Here is a 16,289-nt window from a genome sequence, read left to right as displayed (position 1 = left end):
TAGGGGGCGCCTGGGTGGCACAGCGGTTGAGCGTCTGCCTTCGGCTCAGGGCGTGATCCCGGCGTTATGGGATCGAGCCCCACATCAGGCTCCTCCACTGGGAGCCTGCTTCTTCCTCTCCTACTCCCCCTGCTTGTGTTCCCTCTCTTGCTGGCTGTCTCTAGCTCATAAATAAACTTAAAAAATCTTTAAAAAAAAAAAAAGATGCGTTATTAGAAAGAGTGAGTTTGCCAGCATTGCTGACTACGAGGTCCGTACATACAACCAAACTGCGTTTCTATGTATGAACAAGCTAGAAAAATCTTACAAAGATAGCAATTATAATGGGAAACGCACAGAAGAGCGTTTTTAGAAGATGTGCAGATCTGAAACGTGCCAGAACCGTCACAGCATTAAAGACCTTGGTAAATAGAGATCAGAGCAAGTTCTCAAGTCGAACCGTCAGCATCAGGAAGTTCTCAATCCTCCTCAAACTCAGTCTACAGATTCCGTGCAACCGCAGCCAACACCCCAACAGGCCTTCTTCTCTGAACGCAACAAGACAATTCTAAAAGATACATGAAAATGCAAACAACCCAGTACAGGACTTCCCAAAACACCTTACAAATCAATAAAAATGTATAAACAACCCAGAAGAAAATCAAGCACACCACTTGAAAAGACATGTCACCAAAACAAAGACAGCTAAGTGGCCAGCAGGACATGCGACAAGATGCTCACCTCATGAACAGTGGGGGGACTTCAACTACACGGGACAGCACTAACCTCCACCAGAACCACCCAGGAGCCCGAGGTGAGCAAAGTGGGAGAAGCTTCGGCCCAGCCGAGGGGCCGCACATGTGCCCCGCGGGGAGGAGGGTCAACTGGTACAACCACTTTGGAAACGAGGCTGCCGTCAGCTACTACCCTGAGCCAGCATTTCCTCTCAAGAGTAAAACCACACAGGGGGCGCCTGGGTGGCACAGCAGTTAAGCGTCTGCCTTCGGCTCAGGGCGTGATCCCGGCATTATGGGATCGAGCCCCACATCAGGCTCCTCTGCTATGAGCCTGCTTCTTCCTCTCCCACTCCCCCTGCTTGTGTTCCCTCTCTCGCTGGCTGTCTCTATCTCTGTCCAATAAATATATAAAAATCTTTAAAAAAAAAAAAAGAGTAAAACCACACAGAAAAGTGCACACATGTGTGCACCAAGAGACACGTCCAAGAATGTTTTTAGCCTGTGGCCGAGTAAGGGAGCGTGAAATGTCCCTGTATGTAATTCAGTAGCTTGATACTGTAACACTCACACTCTCCCTGAAGACACAGAGAAAGCAGACCTACACCAGGGATAACAGCTTGAAGCAAGACTGACAATTCATCAAGTTCACTGCTGAAGGGCCACAACAAATCTAAACCTTATAAACACGGGACAATTTAAATATTTCACTACTATCAGGAAAATATTGTTCCAGCTATTGGTTTGAAAGCTTGTCCCGTGTCTCTATTTTGCTACCTAATTTTATGTACTGAAAAGTACATAGTTAAAATTCTAATCACAAAACCATTCAAATGCAGATGTCATTTTTTATCCTTACATTTGCTTCTTGGTCCCCTTTGAAGCTTTGAGGAGCAATCCAAAGCCACGGGACAGTGGTCTGAGCAGGCCCGCTTGGCCAATGTGACCAGAAGGGCCAACCACTAACCATCAATTATACCTCTCTCTGCCAAGCACTATCTAGCCAGTGGACACGCCGTGGCAAAGGACAGACAAGGTCCCTGCCTTCCGTGAGCTTAGGTACTAACGAAGGCAGACAGGCAGCAGACAAGGAAACATCCGTGAAAACAGAGCACAGAGCACGGTGAAGAACACGATAAAGTGATAGACACAGCCCGTGGTCGCAAGAGAGCCCTGCTGTGAGGGTGACACTGGAGAGGGTTCCTCGTTCCTTTTTTTTAAATGGAGATAAAATTGACTTATCACATTCTATTAGTTTCAGGTGTGCGACACAGGGAGCCACTATTTGTACGTGTTCTGAAATGAGCACGCTAAGTCTAGTTAGCTAACACGCACCAACACTCAGTCACGAACCGTTTTTTCTCATGATAAGAACTTTTCAGATCTATTCTCTTGGCAACTTTCAAATGTACAATAAGGCATTATTAACTATAGTCGCCATGCTGTACGTTACATCCCCAGGACTTCTTTATTTTATAACTGGAAGTCTCTACCTTCTGACCTCTTTCACCCATTCTGTCCACCCGCTAATCCCCCGTGGCTACCACCAACCTGTACTTGCATCTGTGAGTTGTTTTTTTAAGATTCCACATGTGAGAGAGATCATCTGATATTTGTCTTTCTCTTATACCACTTAGTGTGATGCTCTCCAGGTCCGTCCATGTTGTTGCCAACGGCAAGCCTTCACTCTTCGTTGCTGCGGAGTGCTACCCCACTGCGCCTATGCTTTGTGCAGCAGCACTATTCCTAACAGCCGGGGAAAACGAGAACACCCAAATACTATCGACAGCAGCAGCGAGCAAGAGACTGTAGTACAGTCACACAATGGAACAAAAACGAAAACAAATGATGCGTACAGTGGTGTGAAGAAGCCAGGTCTGCACGTGTCCATGCAATGTACATCACACCACAGAGGCACACACAGCACAGAACACACCACACAAAACTACATTTATCGACAGACTACATTCATTAAACCAGGCAAGCTAAACTACAATGTTTAAGAACGCATGCTGTGGTGGAAAAACAAAGCAAGGTGATTATCCTGTGAAGAAAGAGCTGCTTTGGGGGTGGGGGTCCCACACTCTGGGGTTCTGGTGAGCTGGCAGACTTCTTGCTTACGCTGGGTACTGATGCTCTGAGAGCTCACCGAGGGGAATATGTCTTTCCCTGCACCTGTCCTTATGCCAGCTGTATTTCAAACTAATAAACTTTTTTTTAAAAGATTTTATTTATTTATTTAAGAGAAGAGAGCATTGGGAGGGAAAGAGGGAGAGGGACAAGCGGATCCCTCCCTGAGTAGGAAACTCAACGTGCCTGCACTGGGCTCAGTCCTAGGCCCTGAGATCATGACCACGTCTGCCAAAGGCAGACACTTAACTGACTGAGCCATCTGGGTGCCCCTCAAATTACTAACCAATTTTAAGAGTTGCTACTGCGACAGTCTGAGCAGGGAAGCTGGCGGCTTGAGTCAGAGTGGCACGTCAGAAATGGTGCGACGGGGGTCTCTTCTGCAGGTAGAGAGCAAGTGGACGTGGCACGTGAGGACCAACAAGGCTGGTCCCAGGTTCCTGGCCCAAACAACTAAGTGAACGATGGTGCTATTACTGGGATAGAACAGGAAGGGATGGGTTTGGGGGAAAAGCAGGAATTCTAATTTAAACACATTAAAGTGGAGACTAGTAAACAGACAAGTAAAGGGGCGCCTGGGTGGCTCAGTCGGTTAGATGTCTGACTCTCGGTTTTGGCTCAGGTCATGATCTCGGACTCGTGGGATGAAGCCTCACATCAGGCTCTGCACTCCAGCAGGGAGTCTGCTTGGGATTCTCTTTCCTTCTCCCTCTGCCCCTTTCCGCCATGCTCTCTCACTCTCTAAGTAAAATAAAACTTTAAAAAAGAAAAAAAAGAAGTAGAGAGGACACACAGCTTGTTGGAGAAACAAGTGTGTCTCCAGGGAGAGATGACACTAGCAGTATAAATTTGGGAGCTGTGTGCACAGGGAACAGACGGAGCTGCCGGGGCAGTTCTCCCAGGGAACACTTGGAAATTCAGGGGCCACTGTCAGGTCTCCACAATGACAAGGGAATGCTACCACCATGTAGGGAGAAGGAACCAGGAAAGCTCTGCCATAGTCGGGTCCTATGCAAGCAAAACGACCTGATTCAAAGCGCCCGTAACAGCTGTTAAGACAGCCTGACCCAGTGACAAGCGTGGGCACAGCGGAGAGCCACCTCTGTCACAAGGGCATGTCAGCCTGGGAAGCTGCAGGAAGGGAAGGAGCAGTGGGGGTGCCAAGAGGAGGCCAGGGAAGCAGGACAAACGTCAAGGGCAGCAGACACTTCAAGGAGGGAGGATCAGGTGTGAATGAGGAGGAAAACCCGGAAGGCTGAGCCCCTCGGGTGTGGTACACATGCTCTGTCTCAGTCCCCCTCTGCGTCTCTGCGTGAGAGCAGACCAGGGGAAGGGGCCCCAGGGGACCCCATAACCCAGCTCACCAGTCTCTGCACACCCAATCATCTGAAATCCAGTCTAGTTTTCATGTCTAAAGTCAAATCACCTTATTGTAAGGAAAAAAACCCAACAAATTAAAGCAGATGAGTTATAAACTGCTGGCGGGGGGGGGTGCCTGAGAGCAAGACAAAGGAAGGACGACACCTGTGCACCTGGAACCTTGAAGGGCAGCTTCCCCCAGAAAGAGCCGGCTTGGTTCCTCATCTGTGGCCCACTGGAACCTCGCTCTGCGACAGCCTCCTGCTAGGCAGAGGTGAACGGTGGTCTACAGGGCCCGGCGCTGTAGAGACCTCGCACCCAGCGGCCTGCCCACCTGCATCCTGATTCAACAGTGGCACCTACTGGTCAGAGAAGAACTACAGCGCCCGAGCTCCCCAGAGGCGATGTTTCCTGACCACTCTCCTTTCTTGGTTTTGTTTCCAAAACACACACACACACACACACACACACACACACACAGCTTCGTGTTTATTGATGAAAGCAACTTCAGAAAGAAAAACTCTTAACAGTATCAGAGAAATCTGCATAAACCATGCCACTGAATCCCTGAGAATGTTAATTTGTTAAAAACATTTTTTTAATAGTGGCTTAAGAAACAGCCACCACACAAAATGCAATATAAACTCAAACTTTGACCCAGAAATCCCACATCTCAGAATCTTCCCTAGAGACAGATACACTGGTAAAAAGAGGAAAATATGCATGCAATAGGCTATTCATTTCAGGATTATTTGTAATAGCAAAACACTGGAAATCTGACCCAAGTACCTATAAATAGGGGACCAGTCAGTCAAATTATGATCTATCTACCAATGGAGTATTCCCCTGCTAGGAAAACGAAAGATACATACCTCCATGTACTAGTGTGCAATGAACTCCAATACATGCTAAGTGAAAAAAACCAAAATGGAGAAAAGCTTGTAACTAGGGCCTGTAAAGAGGTGATTAAATAAAAATGAGGGGCACCTGCGTGGCACAGCAGTTAAGCGTCTGCCTTCGGCTCAGGGCGTGATCCCGGCGTAATGGGATCGAGCCCCACATCAGGCTCCTCCGCTGGGAGCCTGCTTCTTCCTCTCCCACCTCCCCTGCTTGTGTTCCCTCTCTCGCTGGCTGTCTCTATCCCTGTCAAATAAATAAATAAAGTCTTTAAATAAATAAATAAATAAATATGAGGTTGCTAAGGGCCCCGATCCAACATGACCGGTGTTCTTAGAAGATCAGGACGCAGGCATACACTGAGCATCGACCGTGTGAGGACCGGGGGAAGATGGCATCCACACGCCCTGGAGAGAGGCCTCCGGAGGAGCCAGGCCTGCCCACAGTTTGATGTCAGGCCGTCAGAAAACATTTCTGTTGTTGAAGCCCCCAGTCTCAGGTATTTTGTTATGGCAGCCCTAGAAAATGAACACGGTCCTTGAACAGGTGGATGGCCATTTGTAAGTAATCTGCAAATGAACCCTGACCTTTACCTCATGGTGAGAACAAACCTTTACCTGGATATGGGTCACAGATTTAAACATAAGCTGAAACTATACATCATCGAGAAGAACACATGATGTCTATCATACGAGGAAACGGTAGCAATCTCATGGTAGGCCAGGATTTCTTAAACATAAAACACACGAAACATTTCAGAAGTAAACAGACTGGACTTCAGTGAAACGAAAACACCCTCTGCTCTTTAAAAGACAGCGTTACGGGAATTAAGAGGCAAGCCACGGAGGTGCTGTTCAAGGGGTGCACAAAACCAAGGAGTTCTAAAGCTCTGCTACATGACAATATGCATATTATTAACAATACCATAATACACACTTAAAAATTGGTAAAAGAAATAAAATTATGTGTTTTTTTACCACAACTTGAAAAAAGGCAAGCCTCACTTTAAGGGAAAATATTTACAAAATATCCAACGAAAGACTAGCAGGTACATTATATAAAGAACTGTTACAACTTACTAAGAAAACAATATATAGGATTAAGAATCAGAAAACACAAGACACTTATGATGGCATGGAAACATACAAAACAATGCTCAGTGCCATCGGTCATTGGGAAAGCGAGTATCAGCGGCACCCGGGTGGCTCAGTCGTTAAGCGTCTGCCTTCGGCTCAGGGCCTGATCCCAGGGTCCTAGGATGGAGCCCCATATCGGGCTCCCTGCTCCACTGGGAGCCTGCTTCTTCCTCTCTCGCTCCCCCTGCTTGTGTTCCCTCTCTCACTGGCTGTCTCTATCTCTGTCAAATAAATAAATAAAATCTTTAAAAAAAATAAAAATAAAATAAAATAAAATAAAGCCAGAAGACAGCACCTTAGGAACACCCTGAGGGCCCCTCCTTCCACGGACACAAGAGTCTACAGCTACAGAGAACAATTTCCTCTTAAAAACACACTAAAAGGCTGGGGTGCCAGGGTGACTCAGTTGGCTAAGCCTCTGACTTTTGGTTTCAGCTCAGGTCATGTTCTCAGGGTCATGGAATCGAGCCCCACACTGGGCTCCGCACTCAGTGGGGAGTCTGCTTGAGATTCTCTCTCTCTCTGCCCCTCCCCCAATTTGCATGCGCACACGCGCTCTCTCTGAAATAAATACAGTAAAAATCTTAAAAAAAAAAAAAGACACTAAAGGCTGGCTGAGTCATAAGTGCACATCAAGCGAATGAGAAGAAAACCACACTGAAGCAGCTAAGAGAGGCTGGGACACAATCACGGCCCTCCTCGCAGTATCTCATAACCAGGAGAAAACTCAAAACCCAGAGCTTCTCCCTGAGGCGCAAAAGGTTCAAACCCCACAGCAGCACCCCAACTGTTAAGACGTACGCTTGGATATACAAGCCCCAAAAACAATTAACTTTGAAACCCCATGGGACTCACATCCCGAGACCCACAAGACGGGAGCAATCTGTGAAGCCTCCCTTAAAAGTCTTGTATGCTGGGACTCCCCCGCCCCAGGGCCCAGCTCGGAGGGAGCTGGTGGACTGTGCCCAGACTTAAGTGAAGGAGGCTCACCTGCTTGTATCAGAGCACCAGCCTGAGGGCAGGCATCTGATTTCACACACACATGTCAAGAACCTGCTGGAACACTCTTCTCTGGGCACAGAGACTAGGGCATCCCCTTCGCCCTCTCCCTTTGCCATGCTCCAGGGCACCAGCATCTCCCTGAAGGGAGCTTTTACACGTACCCAGTGCCCTGATTTCTGTGGCTGTCACCTATGGGACACCTCTTGAGCACCTGGCTCTGGAGGCCAGGGACACTTGAGTTCCCGGTCCCATGAAACTGTAATAGTAGTTATGACACAGGAATGAGCTCATACTCATCTGGTGCCCCAAATTTCATGACTGCTGCCGGGGACTTCTCTATCACCTGACTCTGGTGACCAATGAAGAAAGAGTTCTTAAACAGCTACCACCCCTGGGAAAGCAAGAAGTCACAGAGTCAGGAGCCTTTCTGTGCAGGAGGGCCCCATGCTGGGCATGGAGTCTGCTTGAGATTTTCTCTCTCCCTCTGCCTCCCCGCCCAACTCTCTCTCCCTCTCTAAAAAAGAAAAAAAAAAAAAAAGAAGTCACAGAGTGAAGAATACAATAGCTGACTGAAGTACAGCCTAGATGAAGAAGAAAGGATCAGACAGCTCAAAGTCAAGGCAGTGGAACTCAATCAAAGCAGCAAAAAGAAAAAAGAATGAAAAAGTGAAGATAGTTTAGGGGCTTATAGGACAACATTAAACAGACTAATATTTGGATCGTAGGGTTTCCAGAAGGAGAAGAGAGAGAGAAAAGGTTGGAAATCTCCTTGAAGAAGTAATGCTGAAAACTTCCCTAATCTGGGGAAGGAAACAGACACCCAACTCCAAAAAGCCCATAGAGTGTCGAATAAGAGGAACTCGGAGAGACCCACAGCAAGACACATTATAATTACACGTCAAAAATTAAAGACCAGGAGAAAATCTTAAAAGCAGCAAGAGATGGGAGTGGGGTAGGGGGAGAAGGAGGTTTAAAAAAAAATAACAATAACAAGAGAAAAACAGCTTATTACGTACAAGGAAACCGCCCCTAAGTCTATCAGCAGGTTTTTCAGCAGAAACTTTGCAGGCCAGAGAGAGTGGCGCAATATATTCAAAGTGCTGACAGGAAAATCTCTAACCAAGATACTCTACCCGGCAAAACGATCATTCAGAAGTGAGGGGGAGATAAAGTGTTTTCCGGAGAAACAAAAGCAGAGGGAGTTCATCACCACTAACGCGGCCTTTTAAGGAATGTTATGGGGACTTCTTTAAGCTGAAAAGAAAGGGTGTTCACAAGAACACATGTAAAAGAATAAATCTCACTGGAAAGGTAAATATATAGTAAAAGTAGTGAGTTAAGCACTTCTAAAGCTAGGTTGAAGGCTGAAAGACATAGGTAGTAAAAATAGTCACAATAATTAATTAAGGAATACACAGATAAAAAGATGTAAAGTGTGATATCAAAAGTATCAAATGTGGGGACGAGGGAGAGTAAAAATGTTGAGCTTTAGAAACTTAAGTTATTATCAACTTAAACTGTGATAAACATAAGTTGTTATATGTAAGCCTCATGGTAGCCACAAAGCAAAAAACCCATAGCAAACATACAAAAGATAAAGAAATATAAGCATACCACCAAGGAAAGTCATCAAACCACAAAGAAGAGAGGAACTACAAAAACTGTCAGATGGGAACACCTGGGTGGCTCAGTCGGTTAAGCGTCTGCCTTCAGCTCTGGTCATGATCCCGAGGTCCTGGGATTGAGCCCCACATCAAGCTCCCTGATCAGCAGGGAGCCTGCTTCTCCCTCTCCCACTCCCCTTGCTTGTGTTCCCTCTCTCGCTGTCTCTCTCTCTCTGTCAAATAAATAGGTAAAATCTTTAAAAAAAAAAAAAAAGCCAGAAAACAATTAACAAAAATGGCAACAAGCACATGCCTATCAATAATTACTTTAAATGTAAGTGGACTAAATTCTCCAATCAAAAGACAGGTTGAATGGGTAAAAAAAATCAAGACCCATCTATATACTGCTTACTGAAGAGACTCACTTCAGATGTAAGACACACACGCTGAAAGCGAAGGGATAAAAAAAGATGTTCCACGCAAATGGAAACCAGAAGAAATCTAGAGCATCTATACTTGTACCAGACAAAACAGACTTTAAAACAAAGACTATATTAAGAGACAAAGAAAGGCATTACATAACTATAAAGGAGTCAATCCAACAAGAAGATGTAATATTTGTAAATACTTAAGCACCAACACAGGAGCACCTAAATATATAAAGAAAATTTAAACAGACCTAAAGAGAGAAATTCATAGCAATACGAGAATAGTAGGAGATTTTAATACTCCACTTATATACAGAAAATCAGTAAGAAAACACTGGCCTTAAATGACGCATTAGACCAAATGGGCTTAACAGATACTTACAGAGCATTCCATTCAAAAGCGGCAGAATACACATTCTTCTCAAGTGCAAGTGGAACGTTCTCCAGGACAAATCACACGTTAGGCCACAAAATAAGTCTTAACAAATTTAAGAGGACCGAAATCATATAAAACATCTTTTCTAATCACAATAATGTGAAACTAGAAATTAATTACATGAAGAAAACCGGAAAATTCACAAATATGTGGAGATTAAACAACACGCTACTGAATAACCAATGAGTCAAAAAAGACATAAAAAAATTAAAAAAACACCTTGAGACATAAAATTAAAACATAGGAAATGTAATATACTAAAATTTATGAGATGCAGTAAAAGCAGTTCCAAAAGAGTTCATAGTGATAAACGCCTACATCAAGAAACAGAGAAAATCTCAAATAAATAACCTTGCTCTAAGACTCAAGAAACTAGAAAAAGAACACACGAAGCCCAAAGTTAGTAGAAGGAAGTAAACAGAACAGAAATAAATTAAATAGACTAAAAAGACAATAGAAATGATGAAACTAAAAGCTGGTTCTTTGAAAAGATAAAATTGATGAACCTTTAGCTAGACTCACCAAGTTAAATGGAAAGAAGACTCAAAACATAAAATCAGAAATGAAAGGGATGTTACAACTGACACCACAGCAATACAAGGGATCCCAAGAGACTACTATGGATGACCGTATGCCAACAAATTGAACCACCTAGAAGAAATGGATAAATTCCTACACATAACCTACCAAGAGTGAATCATGATGAAATAAAAAATCTGAACAGACTGATTACTGGTTAGGAGACTGAATCAGTAATGAGATACCTCCCAACAAACAAAAGTCCAGGGCCATATGGCTTCACTGGTGAATTCTACCCAACATGCAAAGAATTAATTAATACCAGTTCTTCTCAAACTCTTCCAAAAACAAAACAAAACAAAACAAAAACAAAAACAAAAAACAAAAACCAGATGCAGAGGGAACACTTTACAAAGCCAGTTTCACCGTAATACCAAAACCAGACAAGAATGCCACAAGAAAATTACAAGGCAATATCCCTGGTGAACACAGATGCAAAAATCCCCAACAAAATATTAGCAAATTGAATTCAACAATATATTAAAAGGATCATACAGCATGATCAACTGGAATTTATTCCAGGAATGCAAGAATGGTTCGACATCTGCAAATCAGTCAATATGACAAACCACATTAACAAAATGAAGGATAAAAATCATATGATCATCCCAACATATGCAGAAAAGCATTTGATAAAATTCAATATCCACATATAACGCTCAACAAAGCGAGTAGAGATGGAACATACCTCAACATAATAAAAGCCATATATGAAAATCCCACAGCCAACACCAGACTCAATGGTGAAAAGCTGGAATGGATTCCTCTAAGATCAGGAACAAGACAAGGATACCTCTTCTCACCACTCACATTCAACAGAGTATTCAAAATCCTTGCCTGTGCATTTAGTAAAGAAAAAGAAATAAAAGGCACCCAAATTGGAAAGGAAGAATTCAAACTATCAATATCTGCAACTGACATGATATTATACATAAAATACCCTAAAGACTCCATCAAAAAGCTGTTAGAATAAACAAATTCAGTCAAGTTGCAGGATACAAATAAAAGCAACACACAAAAATCTGCTGCGTTCCTATACATTAGCAGTGAACTATCAGAAAAAGAAATTAAGAAAAGAATCCCATTTATAATTGCATAAAAATGAAAAAAATACCTAGGAATAAACTTAACCAAGGAGATGAAAGACTGTATATTGAAAATTACAACACAATGGGGCACCTGGGTGTCTCAGCTTGGGTCATGATCCCGGGGTCCTGGGATCGAGTCCCACATCAGGCTCCCTGCTCCATGGTGAGCTTGCTTCTCCCTCTGCCTCTGAGGGTCCCCCTGCTTGAGCTTGCTTGCGCTCACTCTCTCTCTCTCTCTCCCCCTCTCTCAAATAAATAAATAAACCATAAAAAAACAAGCACAGAAAATGGTAGAATAAATTAAGATGTCTTAAAAATTAAAAAAATTAAAAACTACAATGAGATACCACTACACACCCAATAGAATGGCTAAAAATACCAAGTGTGGACAAGGCAGTGGAGCCACTGGAACTCTCTAATACATTGATGGCAGAAATGTAAAATGGTACAACCACTTGGGAAAGCAGTCTGGCTGTTTCTTTAAAAATCAAACATAAACTTCACAGGTGACCTTCTCTTGTATTTACCCAAGAGATGTGAATGTGTATGTCCACAGAAAGACATGCACACCAATGTTTGCTGAAGGTTTCTTTGTATTAACCGAGAACTAGAAACCACCCAAAGGTCCACCAACAGGTGAATGCATGAACACACTCTGGTCTGCGCGTACAGTACAGTGTTACTCTGAAGCAGAAAGGCAACAACTCGGAGGACAAATGGCGACACAATCATACTGGATCAAAAAGTCCTGACCAAAGAAAAGACTGAACAATCTACGGTGACTCAGAGCAGATCAGGCGATCGTTGCCCAGGATCTGGGGGCACAGGAAGGCACAGGACAGCTGCATTCCAGCAGCAGGAGGAGACTTCAGTGGGCAGTGGCTATGCCCCTCATCCTGACTGTGGTAACGGCTTCACAGGGGTGTGCATCCACCAAATTTCATCACACTGTAAACTTTAAGTATATTAACTTATTGTATATAGTTAAACCTTAACAAAACTGCTTAAAAAAAAAAAAAAAGATGGCTGGGGAAAAAAAAGACACCACAAAGGGTGAAAACACAAAGAGCAAACAGATAAAACACTTACAACATATATAACCAACAATGGATTAGGGATATATAAAGGAAGAGAGAATATGCAAAGAACACCTACAGATCAGTAAGAAAAGGAGAAACCACCCTATGGAAATTTGGTAAAAGACACAAACAGACATTTCACAAAGGAAAACACATCAACCACCTACAAACCTGACAGAATGCTCAACTTTAATCACAACACACAATTAAAACCACAAGGAACCATGTCTCACCATGAGGTTGATGAACACAGCCTGTGCCCAACACCAAGGCATCAGTGAACATTCAAGGCAATGTGCACGGGGACAAGCACACAGGGAGGCAGTCTGGCGGGAGGCAGTCCGACACAAGCCAAGAACGTGGATTACAGGAGTGCTCCATGACTGTGCTACACCCCAGATACAGACCTTGCACAAATGCACCAGCAATGTCCACAGCAGCATCAGGTGTATAATAATCGAGAACGAAACAACTTAAATGCCCATGCATGACGTACTGGATAAATTCCGGCTTATTCATAAACTAGAGTACCACGCAGCAGTGGAAATGAACCGCAGCTGTGTGCTTTGACAGGCATAAGTCTCAGAATCAGTGCCCAGCAAAAGTTCTCAGAACACACACTGTGCGATTCCATCTAAATTATTAAGTACAACAGGCAGAAATAAACAATATGGTGTTTGTAAGTACATTAAGCAGTAAAACTACAAAGGAAAGGAAAGGAATCAGACTTCAGTGGCAGTGAGTGGCAGGGGTAGAGAGAGGGAAGGGGCACAAAGACTTCCAGTTACTGTTAATGTTCTATTTCTTGGGTTGGGTGCCATGTGTACAGATGTTCATTTTACTTTTCATGCGAATAGACACATTGCTCTATACATATACGATACACTTCAGAATACAGAAGTGTTTTGAAAAGTTCAAGAAGGATATTGCCAGGGCAAGAGGACGGTGACCAGAGGGACAGACAGAATCCAGGGGTCCAGGGAAAGCTTCTGCAGGGGAACAGGGCACCAGCGATGAGGGTATCCAGGGGAAGGGAGTGCTGACGCCCGGGGGAGAAGTGTGCCCATGACACGGCCAGTGGGGCTGAGGGCGCAAGGGTCAGAAGAAGTTAAAGAGGCAGGGGTCAGTGCAAGGACTTTGGTTCTTATGGCAACAGAGGGTCCCAGGCAGAGTGACGTGAACTGATGAGCTTTAAGGGGATCTCTTTTAACTGTGCTGAGAACAGAACAAAGCAAGGCAAGAGCAGAGCAGACCTGTCAGGACTGTCCTGGCGGTAATCCAGGCCACCAGTGAGTGGCTTGGAGCAGCGTGGGACTCCAGATAAAGTCTGAAGGTAGGACAACAGGTTCTACATGAACAGAAAACGAAGGGAGTCATCAAGGGCGAATCTAAGGTTCTGAGCCCAAGAACATGGAAGAAGGTGGCTGTCAGCCATGGAGACATGGGGACTTGGGGGCAGCTCTGGTGCAGGAGGAGCAGGCGCTCAATCCTCAACATTCAAGCCTGCGGTTCTCATACTGTGCTAGGCTGAGTATGTCCCCCAGACCCTGTGAACGAAACCTTGTTTGCTGATGTAATCCTGTTAAGAGTGGGGTCACACTGGATTACAGTGGGTCCTAGACCAATGACCGGCATCTCCCTAAGGGGGAAGACGGCCAAGCAAAGATGAGCAGAGACGTGAGTTATGCTGCCACAAGCCAAGGAACAGCAAGAATTCCTGGCAACCAGCAGAAGCTGCAAGAGGCAAGGACTCTTCCCTGAAGCCTACAGAGTGTGGCCCTGCCAACATCCGGATTTGGGCCTTCGGGTCTCCAGAACAGTGATAGAACAAATTTCTGTTCTGTCTTAACAAAGACGACTCCCAAAACCCAATACCTAAGTCTATTTTTGACACTTCTTAGAAAGGCTGGATGTGCGACAATAAAACATCAAAAAGATACCCATTTAAAATATATGGGTTCTGGGTGCCTGGGTGGCTCAGTCGGTTAAGTCTTGATCTCAGCTCAAGTCTTGATCACGCGGGGTGTGGAGCCTACTTTAAAAAAATAAATAAAATATAAATTTTAAAAGTATTTCAAAAAATACAATATCTGGGTCCTTCTTCTGACTCTCCTTTCTCCTGGCTGTAAGAACCCAGGCACATCATTTTGCCTCTGTTATTCAATTTCCTGCAAAATGTGAAAAACCAGGGGCTCAACAGAAGCCTATCCAAGGTTCCACCACCTCTAGATTTCGGCAGTTCTGGGACTATTCCCAAATATAAAAAAGTATGACTGAACCCTACCCCAATAATTACTGAAACCCCATGTCACAGAGAAGTTGTTTCTACAAAGTCCAACCTTTACAATGGATGTGCCACCTTAAAATGTGATAAGACAAACTAGATGCTAATTCACAAAAGATAAGGATCACTAAATTGGAATTTTATGATGTTTCTAAGATACAGCAACAACTGAACTCCCCTCCGTGACATATTGTATTCATTTTCTACCCCTGTCACCACACTCAAAGGCTTAAAACAACACTTGGGGCGCCCCGGTAGCTCAGTATGTAAACATCTATTCTAAGGAGCCCAGTCGCTCCTGGACTCTCCCTGAGGGCCAGCTGGTTAGGACACTGAGCTCTGTGCATATTTACCAATTACTCTGGTTTATTTCCAACCTCCTTCTGAAAGTATCCTCTATGTCATCGTAACAATAACAGCCTAGAGAATGGAGAGCTACCTAACAGGTGTCCTGAAAAGCGTGAATCTTCCCAGAGGAGCAAAGTGTCAAGGCCACGGTGGTCAAGGCCAAGGTGGGCAGAGAGCTTATAAGCAGAAGCAGCTGAACCCTGACTGGCGGTGGAGGCCCTGCTCTCTGCCACAGGCAGACTACCACCGTGTCCACCAGCAGCTCAGAACGGTTCAACACACCCATTTCGGGGGCGCCTGAGTGGCTCAGTCGTTAAGCGTCTGCCTTCAGCTCAGGGCGTGATACCAGAGTCCTGGGATCAAGCCCTATCGGGCTCTTCCTCTGGGAGCCTGCTTCTTCCTCTCCCACTCCCCCTGCTTGTGTTCCCCCTCTGGCTGGCTGTCTCTCTCTCTTTCAAATAAAGAAATAAAATCTTAAAAAAACAAAACAAAACAAAACCACACCCATTTCGGCCATGCCCTCTCCTGGCAACTCTTCCGGAGGAGCATTCTGCTGGGAAAAGGCAGGGCACAGAATGTTCCTAGGTTTTCGCTTCTCACTTTGCTCTCCCCAAATATTACAACATTTTCCTGGCTCGGAAAGCACTGAGGGTTTCTGAACACCACCCTAGTAAGAATGACAGGGGGAACGACTCAAAACCTGTTCCCTTAGTAAAGAAAAGCCAAAATCTGACCTTTCACCTCAAACGCATCACAAGGCGCTTTCTCTGGCTGCAATTTTGGTTTGAACTTCTCAGCTGGCCACTTGGGCTTTCCCCGCTCCCCCACACCTGTGTGCAAGGCTCCGAATTACAGGAGCCAGAGACACACACACGCGCGCTCCTGAACGTCCACTTTTCCAAGAGCGCTCGGTACAAGCTTGTTCACACACGCAGGAGCAGGTGGCGGGCCGGCAGAGGACCGCATCAGAGACTCGGGATGACCCACGATTTACCAAAAGCTCCCTGCTCTAGTCGCCAACAGGCGGGCACGTGGTTTAGGAGTCCACAACTTTCACATCGCCACCAACGCAGGCCGCGCCCAGCCTGCGGGGCCACGGTCACGGACTAGGGCTGTAGGAGGGTGTGGGGCCGGGGGTTAGGGCGGGAGGAGGGGGTACGGGGTCGGAAGGCGCATGGGGGTTAGGGTTGGAAGAGAGGGCGCGGG

The 16,289-nt window shown here is 45.1% G+C and overlaps 1 protein-coding gene across 3 annotated transcripts in view; it reads right to left on the bottom strand.

Moving 5' to 3' along the window:
* Positions 1-16,289, bottom strand: part of UBE2G2 (ubiquitin conjugating enzyme E2 G2) — a 37,612-nt gene that overhangs the window by 21,098 nt on the left and 225 nt on the right. The gene's annotated exons all lie outside the window — the stretch shown is intronic.

The sequence above is a fragment of the Ailuropoda melanoleuca genome, chromosome 1 (genome assembly GCF_002007445.2).
Source record: "Ailuropoda melanoleuca isolate Jingjing chromosome 1, ASM200744v2, whole genome shotgun sequence".
In the NCBI taxonomy this organism is placed as follows: domain Eukaryota; kingdom Metazoa; phylum Chordata; class Mammalia; order Carnivora; family Ursidae; genus Ailuropoda; species Ailuropoda melanoleuca.
Note: the sequence above shows the minus strand (reverse complement) of the source record. Positions and strands in the feature narration are given on the sequence as shown.